The sequence below is a fragment of the Pseudonaja textilis genome, chromosome 3 (genome assembly GCF_049901715.1).
Source record: "Pseudonaja textilis isolate UNSWEBS1 chromosome 3, rPseTex1.2, whole genome shotgun sequence".
NCBI lineage: Eukaryota > Metazoa > Chordata > Lepidosauria > Squamata > Elapidae > Pseudonaja > Pseudonaja textilis.
The window spans coordinates 142,944,576-142,967,321 of NC_141992.1; the positions used below are offsets into that span (position 1 = coordinate 142,944,576).

Genomic DNA, 22,746 nt, shown 5'->3' on the forward strand with positions numbered 1-22,746 from the left:
GTTTTCTTCCTTGTAAAACTTTATACAGGTAGTCCTCGACTTACGACCACAGTTGAGTCCAAAATTTATGCTGCTAAGTGAGACATTTTGTTAAGTGAGTCTTGTCCCATTTGATGACCTTTCTTGCTGCAGTTGTTAAGTGAATCACCAGTTGATAAGTTAGTAATGCAGTTGTTAAGTGAATCTGATTTATCCATTGACTTTGCTTGTCAGAGGGTCACAACTGTTGATCATTTGATCCGGGCACACTGCAACCATCATAAATATGAATCAGTTGTGAGTTGTCTGAATTTTGATCACATGACCACAGTGATGCTGCAATGGACATAAGCATGAAAAATGGTCATAAGTCACTTTTTTCAGTGATGCTGTAACTTCAAATGGTCACTAAATGAACTGTTGTAAGTGGAGGATGACCTATACATACTAAAGGTTCTTTAGTGTTGGTTATGTTTTTTTTAAAAACAAAACAAAACAAAAAGATCTAAAAGCAAGAACAGAATTCCACCAGCTGTTTAATGTGGTGAAATGGTTTTTGGCCATGGATTGATTCAAAGATATATATAGGTGGTCCTCGTTTAGCCAGTTGGGACTGTCAGCTTAAATGATAAGTGGTCACTAAATGAAGCCATCCCTTTGCTTATGATCTTACTTCAGATTTCCTTTGCTTTACAGACTCATGATGGTTGTAAATGAAACGATTGATCATAAATTTACTTCTTCAGCACCATCATCGCTGTGGATGGTTGCTTAATGAGGCTAAAGGAGGATTGCTGGTAATTGTACGTAAAGCTGTTGAAACGATTGAGCAGTTAGTTGGGTAGTTCTATTAGGATTAAGGTTTGACTATGGATGCCTAAACTGCATCTTGTTTATTGTTCAGTTTGCCTTATGTGAAGGGAATAACAGAGCTCCAAGGCCATGGAAGAGTCAATCTGGATTGAGGATATTATTGTATTTAGAACTACTATACATGGCTAAAAGTAGGTTCCTTGTTTCAGACTGTCTCTTGTTAGCATGCTAACTAGTACAAAATGGTGGAGGGGAAGGGGCAGTGCATAAGGATTGAATGTCTAACAGGACTAATGTCTGGATTTGACCCAGTTCCTTGAAACTGTATTGTTACAGTGGTCAGCTTCCATTTAACATTCATTATACTCAAGTAGCAAACTAGGTGAGATTTTTGTTGCTGGAGTATGCCTGCACTTGTGATCCACAAGGAAAGGTTTATGTCTGCAGACCTGTTTCACCTGATTGGCATCCTCCATTCCAGAATCACTGAGTAGGAGAGATGTGTGTAATTAACTTCACTTTCATTGTTGGCTTATTCTCAGCTATTTTCTAGGCACTGAATTGCACTTTGTACAAACAGCTCTATTTTTTTTTGAGTACATAACTCACATAGTAGATTTAATTACATCAAGGCTTTTAAAAATCTAATATTATTATATTATGTCTCAAAATAATAGATTTAAAAACATTCACTGCTTTCCTTCATAATTAATATTCACTGTTATTGATAAAGTATTTTTTATATTTAAATATATTTTGGGATACTAAAAATCCTGTTTGCTATAAAATGAACATTAGGCTGCATTGGATAACTCCTTAATTTGTTAAATTGCATTTACTATAATAGGAAAATAGTGAAGTGACAGAATATGTCTGAGCATTAAAATTGGAGTTCCAGGTTGCATGGATAAATTAAAACTTAGTAGGATTTGCTATACTTTTTTGACATATAAATAGTGGAAGACTTCCTTACACTGAGTAGGCATAGTAGCAGTAATTTATAGAAGTTGAATATAAATCTTTTTCAAACTCCTATAGGAATCATTATGGCAAAGTCAGGGAAAGAAAGATGCTGACTCCATCCATGCTCGCTCAGTTTCCCACGAAACTGCATCCCATAATAACTCTTCAGATGATATGAAGGCCAAGCTTGGATGTGAAATATTCAGTGACATTTTGTCCTCCTATTCTTAACTTTTCCTCTGAAATTGTCAACTTTTTTTTTATAGGAAGTCAAATATATTTGTTGAATGCATAGAAGTGTAACTTTGAACTAAGATCTACTCATTTACCTGGGTTTAGAATATATATTTAGGATATTTACCATAGCAGGGCCAATTTGGTGCTTCTAAATGTTTTGAGAGAATCATTTCTAGACTTAACAGCTAACATGGCCAGTAGCATGCCCAAAATATATAGTGGTATAAAACTTGGGGAAGGTAAAATTCACTGAAAAATACTGTACTTTGCCATAGTGTCCTCATCACAAATTTGTTGGATAGATCTAGGGTGCTTATTTTGCTTTAAACTATATGATGCTCTCCATGATTCAATAATGATAATATTTAATGATTAATGATTATTTAACGATCAGTAAAAATATATGCATATTCTTTTTCTTCTTCCATTTTGATCCTGTGCTTTTAAAAGTTGTATTTGAAAAACTCCTGGGCTAATTAATCCCTGTGGATTACTGCAATCCTTAGAGTCTGACTCTGGCTAAATGAAACAAATTATTCTTCAACTAGAAGCTGGGTAAATATTTGAAAGAACAGTACTGTGATTGCATTTGTATCATATTTTTCATTGCTTAGTTCTCTTTGTTTATGAGACTCTTTTAGATTCTCTTAAATTCCAGGGAACTTTTTCCCTACGGCGTGTGTGTGTGTGTGTGTATACACACACACACAACTAACATACACACACATACACACAACTACCTACCTACCTACCTACCTACCTATTTTATCTAGTGGTTAGTAGCCCAGTGCCTTTCTACTGACATTTCTCCCCCTTGAAGAGTTAGCTGATTTGAGTTTTCAGATTTTTATTATGCACTGGGAAGCTAAAGAAATAATCAGTGCATTATTGAGAAGTTTAAAAAATGCATTTAGAGTTGCTATACCAAGGAGCTTTTCTCATATTAACTAGTGACATATTTAAGCTGGTCAGCCTAATTTATTCAGCCAAAAGTAATTATTGCTTTCCACTGAGTGTTAAATACTTAAATCAGACAGCATTTGCAAATGTGTTTATTGCAATCATTTTTATAAATTGACATACAGTTTAAAGTGTATGTCTGTAATGGCTGAAACTTTAATATTTCATCACTATAGTTAACTTAATCTTCAACATTTTAACAATGTTAACGTTTTCAAAAAAGCATTTCTCAAATCATCAGTAAGGCCAGATATGAAATTTATGTTATTTTATGTCTTACTTCATATCTAGACTTTAGAGCAAGTTTAGCATTTAGACATAAATAGATTGTTATTGATGAAGTAAAAATATATTACCATCAGTTAACATTGAAAACAAATTATCAGGAAATATTGTGGCAGAAAGAGTTCCCATGTTTTAAGGCTGAAGAACAGGTACAAAAAATAATTCTTTGTACGTTTGCCCAAATATTGGTGAGACTTAAATGTGTGTATCAGTGTGTGTGTGTGTGTGTGTGTATTCATCTACATGCACACATTAATAAAACAGTAAAGACAATTTGTAAAATATATAAAAGGTTCTGTTCCAGCAGCTTGCTGATCATGTTATAACTTTAAATTAAACATTTATTTTAGAGAAATACTTACCTGATAGATAACAATGTTAGCATCAGGTTTTGATTCCCTCCTTTGGGGGAGGATTTCGTAAGCAGTCTGGCACAATGGGAAAGGACCCCTCCCTTGGAACCACCCATCTAATTTAATTTGACAGAAGTACCCTGCAGAGAAAGAAATAATAATCTTCATCAATTTGATATTGTCGCTGATCTGGTAGAAAGTCCCCTGATCTCAGTGGAAGTTATAGTAAAAATATAAGATTGCAGTGTTAATAATTAAATATACAGTTACTACCTGGCATTACATTAGGACAAAGTTTCTTGTCTAATGGATGTGGATTGTCATCGATAAAATAATGCTTATTATGTAGTCACTCTGGAATTGCGGAAGTCTGATAGGAAGTTTGAGTCTGCCTTTCAAAAGCAAATGACAACAGTCCCATTCTATGAACTTTGGGGGGAGAGCTTATTTTATTTCCTGTTTCTTTCCAAGTTCTTTTCACAATGTTTTAATTCTTTTCAGAGCATCGCATCGGATATTTTGTCAAGGCAGTGTCAATCAGCCAAGTAAATAAATAAATAATGAGAACAAATAGAACTCACCAAATTTAATAATGAAAATTGGTTTACAAATATATTTTAATAGGGCTTTGCTGTTTGCAGAGCTCAAAGTATTTCTGAGACGTGTAAATAAATTTTAAATCATTTGAGGGCTCATAAATTGAGAGAAACATTTAAATAATAGATTGCATTATTATGTAAGAAACCGCTGGGAGACATTTATACGAATAATCGCTAATCACATGTGTTCTTGGTTGTGTGAGATAAAAGTCAAGAGTCTCTTATGTTACCCTTCCTATTTGCAGAGTTCATTGACTCATGTACTGCTAAGTAGGTCAAATGCAAAACTATGTCAACTATATAAAAAAATAAAATTCAAGATAAAAGTGTAACATGTTGCTGAATATAATAATTATAGATAAATTTTAGAAACTGGTGAGTGGGGTTAACACACTACAAATTCAGCAAGCCAGCATTTGAAAAATCCCAAATTGAAGTAAGTGTCAATTTATTGGTTGCATTAAGTTTTTGCCCTGACACTTGCCCCCATCATCAAAGGAATAAAATATTTTTATTTGTTTAAAAAGTTAACTTTTAATTTTGGTCAATGTGCAGAATTAAGTTCAATTTTAAGACAGTTATAATAAAAAGGAATTGAGTATTACAAAAATAAAAAATCATACACGCACAGATCTAATTTATTAAATTATTGAAACTATTCATGACATTTGTCATTAAAATTAGATTATTTTACGGATAGCTGTAGGTTGAACAATAGACATATGTTTTAGAAGTATCACAAGCTTATAAAATCATAACTAGATAGTTTTAAATGATTGCCCTGAGGGATCATGATATTTTAAACAGATTAAACTAAACTTTATGTTGTGAATAGAAATGGTGATTGAGCAAAATGTAGCTACTTTCTTAGAATCATCTCTGAAGTGTTTGCTAGAAGGGAAGGAATAAGATCAGCATCTGTTTTGCTGGGTCTGATTGTTAAAAGGAGTGTAATTAAATCTTTACGCCAATTTAAATAAAAGGGGCAATGAAGAAGGACATGTGCTATTGATTCAGTTTCCTTCAAGGGACATGGAGATAAATAATCCTTTATGGGTGCTAATGTAAAAACCTTCCGTATGTTGGGCACAACATTTATTTGTTCATTCAGTTTATATCACTGTCCATGTCACATTCGTGACTGTGTGGTTGACACAAGTAACAAGAAAACAATAAAGAAATTAAATAACCCAAACAGATAAAATAATAACAAACTCCAAAACCATAAAATATAATCTGTGGGAATGTTCAATCATACATTATAAACAGTAGGATCATCTTGTAGGTTCATACCTCCATCAGATACCCCAGACACAGTGGCAAAACCTTGTTTTCAGAGCATTCTGAAAAGTTAGAAGGGTTGGTACCAAACTAATCTTATGAAGGGATGATGAGTGCCACTGCAAAGGACACTCCTTAATAGGCAGGAACTGTAACATGTTGGAAAGATTTTGGATCACTGCAAATTGTATCACTAGTATGTCTGAAATAGAGCTCTTTGGACTAAAGCTTAGATCCTGTAGGAAGTCCAGGTCCCTGTCTCTGAATGAGACAGGGACCCCTGGAGAAGAGAGACATCCTCCTGAAGAATCCGCCAAGGAGGGATCACTGAAAGGCCCATCAAATCAGCAAACCAATGCTGGCGAGGCCAAAAAGGAGCCACCAATATGATTTTGGTCCTAGAACAAGAGCTTTCGAATCATGGTTGGGATCCATGGCAAAGGTGGAAAGGCGTAGAGCAATCCAGAAGGCCAGCTGCAACATAAGGCGTTAGTGCCTTCAGCTCCTTGGGAGAAATACCTAGTATATATACTGGGCAGATGCACATTGAGGGATGAGGCAAATAAATCCACTACTGGCAATCCAAACCTCAGGGAGATTTGCTGAAATAGGAAAGGATGCAGTTGCCATTCAGTATGGTCAGTGGTCGTCCTGCTGAGCAAATCTGCCTGTATATTATCAGAACCAGCAATATACTCAGCTCTAATTGACTGAAGATGTTGTTCTGCCCACCTGACCAGGGATTCTGCCTCTGTCATAAGAGAAAGGGACCTAGTATCTCCTTGTAGATTAATATGGGCTTTAGTGGCCACATTGTCAGATATAACCAGAAGATTAGATCCCGCCACTTGGGAGAGAAACTTTCTCAGGGCCAAAACGAACAGCTCTAAGATCTAACCAATTGATGCTATGATCCTGTTCCTGGTGTGACCACAATCCTTGAGCCCAGAGGGAACCTAAATGGGCACCCCAACCAGACAAGGAAGCATCACTAGTAAGGACCGGACAGGATTCAAGCTTGAAAGACTGCTCTTTGGACATAGCCCTAGGCAGCCACCAGTGGAAGGAAAGCAAAAACTTGTTTAGACAACTTTACTTTCCTGGGGGAATGGCTGGACCCCGCTCTCTGGAAAGGAAGCAAAAACTACTGTAAGGATCTGGCATGTAGCCTGGCCCCGGGAACAATACCAGTACAGGATATCATTTTTCCCAAAAGCTGAGAAAGAAGGTCTAAAGGGACAGAACTCTTGCCCTGAATGCCCCTAATCAACTCCTGTAGGTCAACCAGACTCTCCTGGGAGAGAAACACGTGACACACCTTAGTGACAATGATTGCTCCCAAATGGAGGCGAGTAGTAGGAGAAAAATGGCTCTTTTTCCGATTAATGGAAAACCCCAAGTCCTGCAGAACTGAAATTGTGACTTGCAGATCCTGCTGAGCCTCTGACAAGAAGACATGATTAAAATGTCATCTAAATAACATTGTAAACACCCTGGAAAGGAATGAAGGGGCACTGCTAAGGGGGCCAGAATCCTGGTAAAAACCCTAGAGGCAAAGACAAGCCAAAGGGGAGAACCCTGTATTGGAAATGACAGCCTTGATAACAAACCTAAGAAAACCTCCTGTGGGAGGAACAAATAGGGACATGTAAATAGGCTTCTGTCAAGTCTATTGATGTGAGGAAGTCCCCCTGCCAAACGCTTTCCAAGATGGAAGAAAAAATCTGAAACAATGCCTGTACACAGAAAATTTATTGAGTCGTTTCAGATCAAGACTTGTCCTCCACCCCCCTGAGGCCTTGGGAATAACGAAAATTCTGGAATAGAATCCTATCCCCTGTTGGTTGAGGGGAAACTTCCTGAATGGCTTTGAGGTCCAGCAAAAGCTGGATGGCCGACTCCATCAGACCCCGCCTCACAGCATCTCTAGATACTGGGCAGGAGATAAAGAACCTCGGAGGAGTGGAGTAGATTCTAGTGAAAGACCTGACCTAACGGTGGACAGAACCCAGGCATCTGAAGTAATACCCTCTCATAGGTCAGCAAACCATGCTAAATGACCATCAGTGGGGATAGACTGTGCACTAGTGCTGGTGATGGAACGGGCAACTTCCTCCTCCTCGAAAGGGCCATTTAGAAGAAAACTGCTGCCTGCTCTTGCCTGAGTGGTCAGGATGAGGTTCTGGGCATTGATAAGCAGGTTTCGATGGCTGGTGGAAACTGGAAGTTGACTCTCCTCTGAACTGAGGGTGCTTGAAATAAGGAGCCCATCGATGTTCCACTCTCTGTAGAAGTGAAGGAAGAATTTTCCTTTTGTCCTTGGTTTCAATCAGAAGGGGCTCAAGGACCTCACCAAAGATCTTATTCCCTAGGACCGGGGCAGACACCAACTCCCCTTTACGTCTGCCATCAGCTTGCCAGTTGTGTAGCCAGCACATACGCTTGGCTGCCACCGAGGAGGCAAAGGCCTTTGTGGCAAATGGTGCTTGGCAGGGTGCACGTGCCGTAAATTCAGTAGCCGCCATGATCTTGTTTATGTCCTGGTGGGTACAGACCTCCAATGAGGGAATTCTATCCCGCAGCTGCTTCAGCTAGTTTGGCGAGGTTCTCGTAAAGAAAGAAGCTGCTGTAGAAGCCTTGACAGCCCAGGCAGCGGACAAATGGGATCACTGTCATGACTGTTCCACTCGTTTTTCTTCTGCCTTGAGGACTTCCTCTGGGTCTGAAGTGCAGACGAGGAGGACGCCAAAGCAGCGACTGGAGCATTAACAGTGGGGACCCGAAGGATCTTGGTAAATTCAGGCCCCACGTTAAAGAACCTGTGATCAGAGGCCAAAGGATTGGGCCCCATGGCAGGAGCTTCAACCTGTTTCTTGTTTACCTTCAGGAACTGCTTTGATGATGGGACCACTTCCTTCTTGACCTGAGGCTCATTAAACAGAACATCTGACTCCTCCGGAGGGAGTGTGGATACTGCTTCATCATCTGCATTTTTCAAATTTGCGGTGTTTCTAGCCATGAACAACAAGGGACTAAATAAAGAGTGATTAAAGCAACCCGTAAACACCGTAATCTCCTGTTAAGGGCTTTCATCCAATGACATTTCGGATTCAGGCCGATCAGGTTCATCCACCAACGATGGAGCCACTGAGGCAGCAGGAGCGAGGTCTTCAGCCAACCCAGAAACTGGATCCTGGAGCTTCGTTCTGACAAGAGAACTTCACGAACCCGGGATCTTCTTTCTGATGAATCAGAACTTGTAGATGAATGACGGGTAGCTCTCTGCAAGCCTTCTGAGATGCCCTTCCTGATTGCCTGTCTATCAGGATCTGCAAATTAATAGGGACATCCGAATCAGAAGGATCAGTAGGTCTGGCTGCAGGGGCAGTAGAAGGAAAGGAGCGTTCCACCCCTGTTTATTACTCTCACACTTTGCCACGTGCCGCTTCTCCATGAAGAGTCTCAGATTGACTGTAGCTTTCAGAAGGAATTGGAGAAGCGCCTCTTCTGGAAACTTCAAGGGACCAAGCTTGGACCCCAGGTCTGGAAGAAAGCTCAGGCTCCTCCAAACCCACTTCACTGAGGAGTGATGCTGGAGATGGGGGGCGTGCAAAGATTGAGCGAGAAGAGGCTGATGCACCTTGGCTATTGCTTCTCGATGGCCTGATGGCACCTGGAAGCATCCTTCTCCTCCACCCTTGAGGCCTTTTTCACAGGCTGCTTCCCTATGGTAGAAGCAGCAGGAGCTACCTTTTGAGTCTTGGCCGCTTTAGAAGCTCTGGTTTCCTTTGGGGCTTCAGTCATCTTGGAGCAGCAAGGCCAAATGTAGACTAGAAGATTGACGAAACCATCTTCAGGGGAAATCTTCTCTATCCCTACATCCCTACATATTTTTAGGGCAATATAGATAGACCCTGCTGGGAGCCCAAGAGTCCTGGTCTATTTCGGGATAGGGAAACCACTCCCCCATCAGGAAAATTGAAATTTATAACACCTACTCTTCAATGTTATCCACAGCTCCAAAAGCAACTGGTGGTGACCAAAGGTGCAGAAATGGTGGGAAGAAGAAGTCTCTTTGAAATGGATGCCTGAGTTTTCAAAATGGCTGACTGTGATTTCAAAATGGCCACTGGCCACGAGGAGTCTTCAGAATGGCTGCCAGGTTCACACAAGGCTTCTTTCTTCTTCTAGGGCAGGGGTCAGGGAACTTTTTTACCTCTTACCCCCCAAAAAATTTATAAACGCAGACGTTACCCCTCCCGGCCTCTCCCCCTCCCCGGCCACCTCAGGCTGCTGACACATAATTTGGAGGTCGAGGCGGGAGGAGGTGCCCTCCCCCCCCCCCCGCGGCTGGGAAGAAGGCGGGATAGCTCGCTCCAGGGAATGAAATGTCACCAGGCTTCCCGAGGGCTTCTGGGAATTTTCTCGGGGCCAAGGCGGCAGTTGCAGGTGCCTCTTCGCTTCCTGTGTGCCTGGCAGTGATGAGAGGCTTCGGGGAGGGAGCCGGGCTGGCTGGCTAGTTGGCAGGCAGGCAGGGCCTGGGGCGAGGAAGCGGGAAGGAGGATGATATTTGGGAGCCACGGTGACACAAACTGCGCGCAAAAGCTGCGGCGGTCATCGCAGCGCGGGGAAAGCGTCCCTTTTCCCAAAATGCTCTGCCCTATGCCAGAAGCTCGCTTCCCCTAAAAAAGGGCGGCGCGGCTCTTGCAGAATCTAGCCTGGAGTCATTTCCGACCCAGGAAACAAGGGTGGGGTGGAGGGGATAAATTTGCCTCAAGGGTGTTTTAATAACTGCTGCTATGCCGATAGTTCCGCCATTGGCCAGCGCAACCTCCTCATTACCCCCAGATTTTCACTTTTACCCCATTTGGGGTAATTTACCCCTGTTCCCTGACCACTGTTCTAGGGAGACTCTGATACTTTCCTGGAGCTTCGTAGCTCTGCAGAAGGCAGAGAATTGAGGAAAAAATGGTAGCCCAATATCAAGGGGCTGCCTGCTTTATCGCGGGGTGAGAATCACACCCGGGGCTCTGTAGGGAGCGTGGCCAATTCAGCCAAGCAACAGCTTCCTCTTCACTGCGGAGCTCCTAAAATGGCCCCGCGGCTCTGCTGAGATGGCGGAAGCCTCCGCCCACGACGAACGGCCATCTGGCCGATCGATCCTGTGATCTTCAGACCCAAGGGCTTAAAATGGCCCCCGCGGTCCCTGCAGGCTAGTCCGGATCCCTGAAGCAGCCCTTAGCTGTTTGGCGGTCTCCCAATCATCAGCTGTGAAGCGGAGCGCCAATTTCAAATCAAGGAAGCAAACAGGCTTTTTTTCTTTTAAATAGAAATTTTTCCTTTGCAAAGTTGCCTTTGGGCAAAAAGCTTGAAAGGCAGGAGAGGCAATACCACAAGTCCTTTGCTGCTAAGGACTGAGTAGAAAACTGGGGAGGCGTCACCCAGAGTGGGTGGAGCTAGGCTAATAAGTCTTTTGCACAGACTTAGTCCTAAGCAGATAAGGAAGAGTACCACCCATCCTGACCTGTCGCAGCCTTTCAAAGGAAAAAGAATAATCTCTATTATTTGTTCATCCCAAAATATGTCATTTGTTTTACTATACATAAACAGCTGCCTTATAATAGAAATGCTCTGGGGAACTCGTAAAGCAAATAAATACATGTTAAACAGGCAATGTAAAACACTGACAACTCTTAAAAATTAAAGCATAGTTAAAATATGCATTATTCTTCTACACTTGCATATCATGTAAAACTTATTGGATGCCTGAAGTTTTTCTAGAATTGTGCATGACAGAGAAATGTGAAATAAATATATAGCTTAAGTGGATTGTTTGTGCTTTTCTATTTTTTCTAGTTTTTATGTCTCAATTTCCAAATTATTAATGAACGCTAATATAAAGATTTTATTGTGCTTACTTGATGACACAGTATTTTTTTAGGTAGTTAATACGTATTTGTCTAGGCATTCCAAAAAAGGAAGATCCCCTAAAACTTCTTTTGCCACGTAATTTCAATCTCAGTGTAATGAAATGTTCTTCCGTTTAATATATTTTTTCCATCTGACTGCTGTTGGCAGCTTGTACAACAAAGTAAGTTGTATACATGAACATGGTTTTTTAAATTTTGTTTTGTATTAATAGCTGTTATGGTCACCAAATAATTGTTGTTGTTGAGTATAGTAAAGAGTAAGAAAGTAATTTGTAAACTATCTGTAAACTTTTGGACATTAGCGAGTTTGTTCCCATTTCATACTAAACCAAAACTACTGGTTTAAACCTGATTTACTGTGAATAAGCAGCATGAAATTACTTTAGTCTTTTATGTCTATCTTTTATATAAGTTAAAATAACAAGAAGTATTACCAGTGATATAACATCAATTAATGCAGACTGGGCAACTTTTCCCCTGTCAGGAGCATATTTTTTTTAATACAGATGGGGATATGTGTGTGTGAGAGAGAATAAACCTCTGGGGGTCACAGGGGCGTAGTTACTTTGGTAAGGTTGAACTTTTCAACTTTTATGGTCTGGGGTTGTGACTGGTTGTTTTAACTCAGAATAGCACATTGCTTGGTGGAAGAAATATAGACAGAAAATAAAGCTATCAAAATTGTTGATTTACCAGCAGATTTCAGGGCCTAGTATTGGAAAATCTTGGGATTGCAAGTTTAGTGTCTAGGGAGTCCATGTAGGATATCAATTGTCCATCCCTGAGTTACCATATTATCTAAATCCAGGCTTATTGTTCACAGACTTTTATTTGTTTCTGGTTATGTGTTTGACCTGTGTGAGAACAAGAAACACTACAAACCTGTGTTTAGATGTCATCTGAAATTTTCTATATCTGGTTGGTTTTGTTCTATTGTGAGGTAGGAAAACTGAATGAGGAATGAATGAATGAGGTTTGAATGAATGAATGAATGCGCAATTCCTGATGCTTGCTCCAAAAGCCTAGATCTTGAAGAGGATTCAGAGAAAGACTCTGTGATTCAAGAAAAGCCTATGAAACCCTAACCCTTTTGTGACCGCACTAAAAAACCCCAGAGAAGGTTGGGAGGTCATCATCATCATTATGGGTAATCTGTGATTTATAAATATAATTGAGCTAAGAATTATAATCCCAAATTGTGTCAGTTAAACATGTGGCCAATCTGTTTTTACAACATTTGTTAAGTAAATTACCATTGTGGTTAAGTGAATCTGCAGTTCTTAAGTAAACCCGTTTTTCCCAGAAATAGGCAAAACTCATAAACTATGGTCATGTGACCATTAGATCTAAAGTTCTAAATCTGGGCCAATTACTGAGTGACCAGAATGAGATCATATGTTTTCCCTGCTGTCAGAAATTTGAATCCAGGTTGTAAAAATCATTTTAGGGGTCCATAAGTCAAATACTAGCTGTATTGTTATTATTAATGTGATTGGTCTCATATTCAGCCAGATGTTGCATTTTTATCCATTTTCGGACTCTTCCAAGGACTGGGATAGATAGACATTTGATGGTGTTTAAAGGTATTGTCCCAGGATGTAAGCTATTCCAAGTAAAGCTGCCTTTTGCAATTGACAGGTGGTGAATTTGCCAATGCTGATGATGTTCAAGATGTTCCACTTATAACTAGTATTTATTTCTAACCTTTTTCTTGACTTCAGTGTGCTTGATGTTGTCCAATGAAGGATGCCCAGATATTTGTAGTGATCATCTTTCTCCGGACTCTTAATGTTATTTCTATAGGTCATCTTACTTCCTTCAATTTTCATTGTTTCTCTTCAGTTGATGATGAGAGTGGCACCTTTGTCCAGATCAAACTCCATTGCAATATCTTGGCTGTAGATACAGATACTGTTCAGCAGTGATTACATTTCAGATGATGCTTTTCCATATAGCTTTACATCATTCATGTAAAGTTTGTGGGATAGCCTGGCAGATGTTTTTGATGTTTGATAGCCATGGCTTGATTTATTCAATATTTTTGATGTAAAAATCAGTGCAATGGCAAACACTAGTCGTGATAGTGTTTCTCAAGTTGATATTAAACTCTCCCTATCCCCATTGACCAGCAACTGTGTCTTCCATTATGCCATTGGTCTTTACACAAAGCTTTTGATGTTTCCTGTTACTTCTGGGTTCTTGATCATCCAATTATTATGGTTGGTCACACAGTTAGCCAGGTCTTTGGCCTGTATTTGGCATTTCTATCGATCTATTGAGTCCTTTCCAAAGACATGGGATAGGCAGATATTACTGTTATTATGTATAAATTTAAAATTGTCTCAGCAGGGCAGACAGATGAATAAGTCAATATCATCTAACCTTGGTCTTTTCTTCTTTCTTCATTTTTAATATATTTAATCTTAATTCATCATCTCATCTTTCTCATCTTCCTACTCCCTTTTCCTATTGGTACTTTATGATTTATCATTTGTATTTGTATCTTATGATTTATTATTGTACCCTATAATTTATGTTCTATGACTTATCACTTTGTTGTTTTTAATGTACAACGAGAGCTTATGCACCGGAGACAAATTCCTTGTGTGTCCAATCACACTTGGTCAATAAAGAAGAAAGGAGGAAGGAAGGATAAAAACGCCATATTGAGAAGTCACTAACAGTTAATTTACAAAATATTTGGGGAGAAAAATGTTTTTAAAACTTTATGTTATTCAAGTATTTTAATGGAATGAGGAGAAAGGGAATAGAGTTCAGGAGGAGGAAAAGAATTCAAACCAGCTGTGTGTGTGTTTCTGATTTCTTTAGGGACTGTGCATAGACATTGAAAAACAGAAAATAGATCACACACACATACACACACATCAAGATTGTTTCACTTATCAAGACTGTTTACATACACAGATTGAAATGTTGGATGATTCAAGCAATTTTTTACTGCAGTGCGGTATGGGAGTAGCAGCAAACATTTTGAAGAACCAGTAATTACATGTTGTTTTCTTCTTCAATAACTATTGCACAAAATTATACTCAAGAATGTATAAATACAGCTAATAATTAAGCATCCATTATTTTCTTTCCTTCTTATATCCCAGGTGTATATTTTATGCTTTAGTATTTAACTTGATTTAACATAGAGCTTTTTAACATAGAAGGTTTTTTGAAAACTTGGAAAAGTTCAGAAGGATTTATAAGATCTAAGTATAATTTGAAAAGGAAAAAATATTAAATTTATGCCATTTATGCCAGATGTATTGGTGTGCTACACAGTAACGTTTTTAGTCAAATGTAATTAAAATCACATTTAACTCTCTGTATAGTAATCTCACATTAAATTATTAATATTTTCAAAGTACCCCTCCATCTATTTGATGTTGATGCAAATTTATTTCAAATATATACAAATATGTTCAGTTTTAAAAATATCACACACACACACACACACATGCATGCACACATACACAATTGACAGAATTTACAAGGTTAAAAATAAAGTATCCTTTGGGTCAAATATGCCTTTTGATAATTTCATGTATACGTGCAGTTTTCCTGGCATTAGTATGAAAATATTTTTTCATTGTCACTGCCTCTTTTTGCTGAATTCTTAGTCTAGCCTTGAGATCTCCGGTGTCCCTGCTTATCTTCTGAGCCCAGACAAGATAAACCAGGTGCTGCCACCTGCTGAGGCACTAACAATGTAATATAATCTCAATATTAATAAGCATGATAAGTGGAATAGAAAAGAAAAAGAGAAAATAGGCCTGGGAAATTATAAACTGAAAAACTCCCTGCCCCATTCTTCTTACTCTTTGTCTCTTTGTGGAAAAATAAAAATAAAAAGCCCCAAAACTTAGTTTTTGACAAATAAATCATCAGATATCATCAGTTGCTGAAAATTGGGTGTCAGTGTATGCCTTTTCAGTATAGCCTGTTAATTCTTTTAGTCAAACCGCACCCTTGAAAAATCTACAGTTCTTGGTAGATTCTAATACTGTATAGTCAAGAAGAAAATGTATGCATTTAATAAATGTACATTTAATCTAGAATCATATTAGTGTGCACTGCTGATTTCAATCTAGAATTAATGTCTTATCAACATATCTGCATTTAAAAAATCCATATTGAGGCAATACCTTCAGTCGGATTTAAAAGATCACAATAGCGTACAAATTGTTGAATTTCAAAAGAGCTCTTAAAAAGAAAGCCCTTTCTCAAAACGTGTAGCATTTTTCTGGTAGCATTTTTTTTCTTTGAAAGAAAAACTCATCTTTTATGAATCTATAGGAAGAACATTGTTGAACAGCAATGAGTAAAACAAAGTCATTTAATCAGGTTTGCTTACTTGATAAAATAAAAAAAAATCAGCTAAATCTAAGCCTGATCATTTATTTTCAAATTTCTTTGAATTGTGGAGCTCACACATTTTTTACTCAGTAGCATATATTACTTCTTCAGCTTATTGAGCAATATTACATAAATAAAAGGCCAACAGTGCACAGATGAAGAAGACACAGTATTTAAATAACAGCAGATTAGTTAGTAATCTAAATCTGAAAAACTACCCTGGATGATACTTCTTACTGATGGAAATAAATTTTGGTGAACTTGTTCAACCAGTTAATTTTTAATTATCTGGGCAAAAAGGAGAGCATAAATTTGGAGACTGACAGGCATCAACAGGTAATGCCAGGAAGACTATTTTTTCCAGTCGCCAGCTTGTGCAAAACATTAAAAGTGCAGTCAGTGAATTAAAGATGACATTATTCTGATGCTGATCTGAAAGCACACAGGCACTGTGGAGAAGTTGCAAAGTCAGAGAGGCATGCATTTATGGCAGAATAAGCTCTCAGAAGTCAGAATCATGGAAACTGCTGAGCAGGAGATTTGAATAAAAATAGATTGCCTAATTCCATTTAGAACAACTAAAATTGTTCTCAAATGTTTAGACAAGCCTTTTGGCAGGTTCTGAGAGAGGAATACAGGAAGGGGCTTCAGAGTGGCATAAGTGCTCATTCTCCAGATGAGCTGTTCAGAGCATCCATTGTTTGGGATGATGCTTCTGTTGCTCGTTTGATAGGCTGGGCTTTAATTGAGAGGACGCTCCTCCTCCTCCATGGGACTCCTCCCTAGCGCCCCCAGTTTTTGCTCGGCCTTCGTGGATATAGGTAGCTTAATTTCCTTTCCCTGTGATGCTGTGATGTTGACAACATGGGCCACAAGCGCCAATAGAGAAAATTTACAAGGCGACAACATGGGCCTCACCATTGCCTTTTATTTAGAAACTATTAGAATGATGTCTTTGCCTCTATGGAGGCTGCCTTTGACAGGAGAGTGTTACAAAGGGTCCATAGGGACCAAGAAAAAGGGGAATCCGAACCAGACAGAAGCCCTCCCGTAGGACACGCCAAGCTTTGGTATGTCCCAAACAATGGATGCTCTAAACAGCTCATCTGAAGAAGGGGCGTTGGTACTTACCTGACACGCCCTTTCTCTGTGAGCTGTGAAGAGCATCCATCCCCACCCTTATTCGTCTGGTGGGATGCTATTCCGGCCAAGTATTAGAAAGGGTGAAGGAGAATAAATATTTCATCACTTTGACTTCGCCAAAACTGGGGACGCTAGGGAGGAGTCCCGTGGAGGAGGAGGAGCGTCCTCTCAATTAAAGCCCAGCCTATCAAATGAGCGATAGAAGCATCATCCCAAACAATGGATGCTCTTCACAGCTCACAGAGAAAGGGCGTGTCAGGTGGTAAGTACCAATGCCCCTTATCTATTGGAAACACTATGTACAATATTTCTAATATTTTTCAACTTTTTGAAGAAACCACTTTTTCCGAAGTCACAGCTAATCCTTGGAAGTTAATTCCTGTGCAACACTAATAAAATAGCATGTTGTCCATTCCAAAGGAAGGTCACAAATGCATATAATTCACGTTAAAAAAAAAAAGACCTAAAGATGGGGAGGATATAGATTTAATTTTGTGCAGTAACATAACATTCAACTTGGTCAGATTCTGGGACGTGATCCTAGGCCATCTGCAAGACACAGTGTAGGGAAGACTACTTTATACTTTCTTCTGCAAATAGAAATAAGTCTCTAATAGAATTTTGTGTATTTACTAGGTATGGGCTTTCTAAACAGATGAATATTGTAAAACATTCAAAGAGAGCAAAGTGGTAAATGTGTTTGACTAAAGCTCCACAAAACTTTCACTAAGACCCTATTCAACTAAACCCATAGCCACAGATGTATATATGTGTTCATTTATGCAACATTCATTACAACACTCACAAATAGCAGGGAGTGGGCTCCAATGTTCGTTAGATGTCAAAAAATAGGAAATAAGTTCAGCCTCTCCTAGATCCAGCAGCATAAATGTGACAATTGTAGTGTTTCTCAATTAGTAAGAGGTTTGAGTTTTAAGTATTAGAAAAAAAGCAAAGAAATATGGTTTATTTTTATCTGTTGTGTCTCAGGTGTATCTCCAAGAAAATTGGTAAAAATATGAATAGAGTTAATGTTCACAAAACATTTGTAGATCCAGTTAAGATTTTGAGAGCTAAGGTTTAATAGGGTAACTTAAGAGTTATCCAAAAAACTACTTTTCTTACCAAATTACATTTTAAAAGGCAATTTTGTCATAGAGCCAAAAAATTTGTTGTGCTGTGCTTTAGTTTTATTAAAATAAAATTTCATAAAGTATATTTTTGATTTTGTTATGGGTATAATTGGTGTACATTAAAAAAAACTGGGAATTTTTGCTGATGTATTAGAAAAGTAAATAAATGTCTTTTTACTCCCTTGGCAGTTATCCCACAATCAGTTCAACAATACTGATGTTGAAAATTAAGGGATTACAACTTTGGGTGGTAGAAGAAACTGAAGTAACAGATGGTTGCTAAGAAACAAAAGGCTTCTATTAGCTAAATAGAAAAGAATAAGTTAAAGGCAAGAACGAGAAGGCTAGAATTATGCACGACCTCAGTGATCTTCGTTAAATTACTATACATGGTTATTTCATTTTCTAACATGGAACCCTCAAATAAGCAATGCTGGAATGCAATAGAAAAAAATCTATATCGTCATGAATATCCATATCATTGTTGTTAATAGTATTACCTACATTATTTTTCTTTGTGATTGATTAAATAAAGATTGCATTCTGAATTTTGTGAATATATTACAGTAAGTGCGCTGGTGTCAGAGTTGTAAAACTATTCTCCTTTTTTGGAGACAACTGTTTTTTTTTTTTTTGGCTTTTTCCAGAGATAATTTGGGAAAGTAAAATACTGTGTGCTCTGGCAAAGAGTTACCCATTTTACTTTTAAATTAAGAAATGAATGTGTATACTCTTTTAATATTAAGAAAAGTGAGAAACAAAAATTGTTTTATCAAAAACCCAGTTAATAAAAAAATTACCTTGGCTCCATTATATCTGTGGTACCTATATTTCTGCAGTGGTGGTAGGAGTGTGTCTATGGCCATCTCTTTATTACTCACCAAATTTCTTGACCAACTGCTTTCTTTTTAATATCCTTAAAGATGTGCTTTTGATTTTAAAATTGGAAGATGTTGACATGTGGTAGCTCTTAGCTTGTTAAAAATACCATTTCTAAGAATGCCCTTGTTTCATAACCTTCATAAGCTTTATAAAGAAATATGTACTGTTTGTTAAAAGTTAGCTTGTTTATCGCAGATAAAAGGGTCACAAGTTGTATCTTGTGTGTCAGCATTGGGCTGAGCTACAGTGCTACACAGATAGCATTTTGAACAATTGCTTTAGTGTTGGCTATTTCCCTTGTGGCAGCCATTTTGATAATTAACTCCCCCCCAGCTCTTCTGCAAGAGTACCCACAAAATATTCTCAATATTCTACTAGCTTGAAAAGTTGTAAAAAGTTGCTTTCTATGCTCCAGTTCAAGGCCTTTTTCTTAGCTAATTTGTATTAACCAAGGCCTTTGTATTACTACCATCAGGAAGGTAAACAGATCTACCAAATGTTTCTCACGCATTGCCTCCACAAAAATTCAGATACCCATTATTTAGAGTTCTCAGTAAGCAAGATCACTAGATAATCCTCTCACCTATGTCACTTTAATGAAGTCTGTTACTTCATGTGTTGGATGTAAATACATTCAGTAGAAAGGCTAATGGACATACGCTTCCTGCATGGGCCAGGATCCTGTGTTGCTGGAGTCTCAGATCACATAGAAAGTAACCTAGTCTTGGTACTATGGACATTGCTTCCAAAGGCACCTGCCAGAGCCATTGGCACTTTTAACAGATGGGAATGCATCCAAACTTGCAAAATTCTGTTAATATGGTTTTGCAAAGTACTTACTGTTGTAAGTTGCAGTACTTTTACAAAGTACTGCAACTTACAATAGCTTATTTAGTGACTGTTCAAAGTTAAAATGGCACTGAAAAAAATAAGTTAAAGGCGTTTTTCACACTTAATATTGTTGCAGCATGCCCATGTCACATGATCAAAATTTAGTTGCTTGGAAGGCTCTGTGCCTTCCTTGACCCAGAAGAAACCAGCACATAACCAAATTTGTGAGGGCATGCCCATTGCCTTGACACTTTAGGAGAGGCTGATAAGGGTAACTGAGGCTGAAGTCTCAACATTCATTTGCCTGGAAATAAGGTGTGCTGATCTCAGAGGCACTTCCAAATTGATTTTAATAAAATTGCTCTTTTTATCATTTAAACTGTTGCTTAGACTAAATGTTTTGCTTTTGTGCAAATCCACAGGAGTTACCCATATTAAAACAAAAACAAAGAAAAACTCTTACAGAAACGTTATTTCTATTACATTTCTCACCCAGAAAAGTGCTGTTTCCTCATCCTACTTGCTGTTGTTTACAAATGACTTAAAGATTTAAATAATAGACTGAGACAAATTGGTATCTTCTGTTATTACTACATTAAACAGGGTATTTTTTTCAGGTAATTTCATGAAACATTAAGGTATATTTTTTTTATAAGCTGGTTTTTCATTTTTTTAAAAGATATTTAAAAGAACACAAACTAGTAAAAAAAAATCTGAAATCATTCCAGTGTGAATTTAGGAAAATACAGGATTGTCATCAAGCAAAGATTCATTCATTCATTAGTAAGGATTTCATTTATGTATTGAATACCTCAAAGAACATATATGAGAACATATAAAGGTTCCTCTAGATGTTTTATCATTTATTTTAGAAACAGTTCCTTTTTTAAACTTAGAGAAAAAGACATGTTATATGTTGGTTTTTTTTTTTAAAAATAGCACTACTATTTTTTAAATGGATTGATAATGCCACCATTTGCTGATTGGGGATCACAGTTGCACTACCAATAATGTAGAGGGGGGGTTTTGGGCACAGTTGTTGATTTAATTTATTAAGTGGAGCAAGACAAGATAAATGGTTTGCTCCTCACCTTTTGTCGCTGGCCTAGCTAATAGGAATAAGGGTGTTAATTCACAAGGTGTTGAATTTGTTGAATGCCCTGGCTGTCAGATATCTTACATGGTATTAGTTTGGGTGAAAGTACACTGAGATGTAAACACTTCCCATTATATGTTTATGTATGCCTCTTCTGTTTTGAAAATTAATTTCTTTTAAACTTTTCAGTCTTTTATCTTCCTTTAAAATATTAACTTTTCCTCTCTTGCTATCATTTGAATGCATACATAAAAGTAATACTCTTGGATTGAATTCCTTCCCTGCTTATTATTTTGGCTTTTAGTAGACATTAAATAGTGGTGCCATCAGGTATTTCCTGAAAGTAATGTATACAGATAGATAATGGTTATGAATAACCAGCCAATCAGCCTGACAGCATTCCACATTCCAGCATATCCACCTGGTTGTCTCTGACTAATAGATGCCTTTCTTGCAACATCTTCACCAGACAAATAATATTAATATTATTTAATATTAATATTAATAATGGCATTATTAATTTACAGGTAAAAAAATAACTCCCTTTCTTCTTTTCCAGGGAATCGTGTTAATGTTCCTATTCTCAGTTCGTTTAATCTGAATGCAAAACATAACTTTGACGGTGTCACGCTGCCTTAAAAAAAAAAAGAATGGCTGATTGTTACTGAAATGTGTGAATAATGTGCTCTTATTGATGTAAATATAAGAAAGAGAAGCCATGTTAGGGAAGGTCATGGAACAGAAAATGTACTCAGCACTGAGTGTAGAGCAAAATATATTGTACTCCATAAATTCTGTGACTTCATTCTTGGGATGGATTCCATTGATTCCGAATCCAGACCAGATCTGTAAGCTCCAGATATAGGAATAACATACGTTTTGAAGATGTATAGATCTAGGAACACCACAAAATGGTAGCAGAGAGATGCAGAAAAAAAAATCTTTGTTACCTCTAAGTGATCAGTGATAGGCAAGTATCAGGTTCTTTAAACACCTGGGTCAGTATTTTTAATACAAAAATGAAAAGTATAAGAAGGGAGTGCAATCAGCCCTCACCATTAACAAATTTTGGCAAAAGCCAGGTTTTGTTTGTTAGTAGTCTTGAACAAGAGGTAAGGAATCAACTTTCAATCTTTCCCCCCCAGTGTCAAGTCAGGGGAGTCCAGCAAAGAGTGTCATCTTGTCACCTGGCCTGGAGAATACCTTCTGACTCATTATTTTTTAATTGATGGGCATAAGGGTGCTGGTGGCAAATTCAGTGTCATCTGAAAGTATCCTGATGCTGGTCCTGTCCAGATCAAAAGCATGCTGCATAATGAAATCCAGTGCACTTGATGCCAACAGTCTGTACCTCACAAGTTACATTTTGTGTTTTAGGCCCACTCCTGAACCATAAAGCCAAAGTTGGGATTTGTTGTTTACAGGAAGAAAACCTTGCATTGATGATTCAAAAAAATTATCATTTGCCTACTGAAGATGTTGCAATGCTGTCATGCAATGCATATGATACATTTTGATGTCCAATTGATTTCCTGCTCCATATATAATTAAATTATAATCTTCCATCTGTTTTCTTTCATACTTCGATACTTTCTTTAGTAAAATTAACATTGAAGTGTTATTTTCATGTCAAGTGTTTATAAAACTAAAATGGCCTATTAAAATATAAATTCTTATTCAAATTGTGAAGTTTTATAAAAAAAGGAAGGATGGAAGCAAGCAAGCAAGGAAGGAAGGAAGGAAAGAGAAAGAAAGAAAGAAAGAAAGAAAGAAAGAAAGAAAGAAAGAAAGAAAGAAAGAAAGAAAGAAAGAAAGAAAGAGGGGAGAGAGGGAAGTGGTTGATATTCAAGTCTTGACTATAACATTTACAATCTTAATTGTCCAATTTATTAAAGC

The 22,746-nt window shown here is 37.9% G+C and overlaps 1 protein-coding gene across 5 annotated transcripts in view; it reads left to right on the forward strand.

The window, feature by feature from the left end:
- Window positions 1–22,746, forward strand: part of ZNF516 (zinc finger protein 516) — a 124,040-nt gene that overhangs the window by 58,258 nt on the left and 43,036 nt on the right. The gene's annotated exons all lie outside the window — the stretch shown is intronic.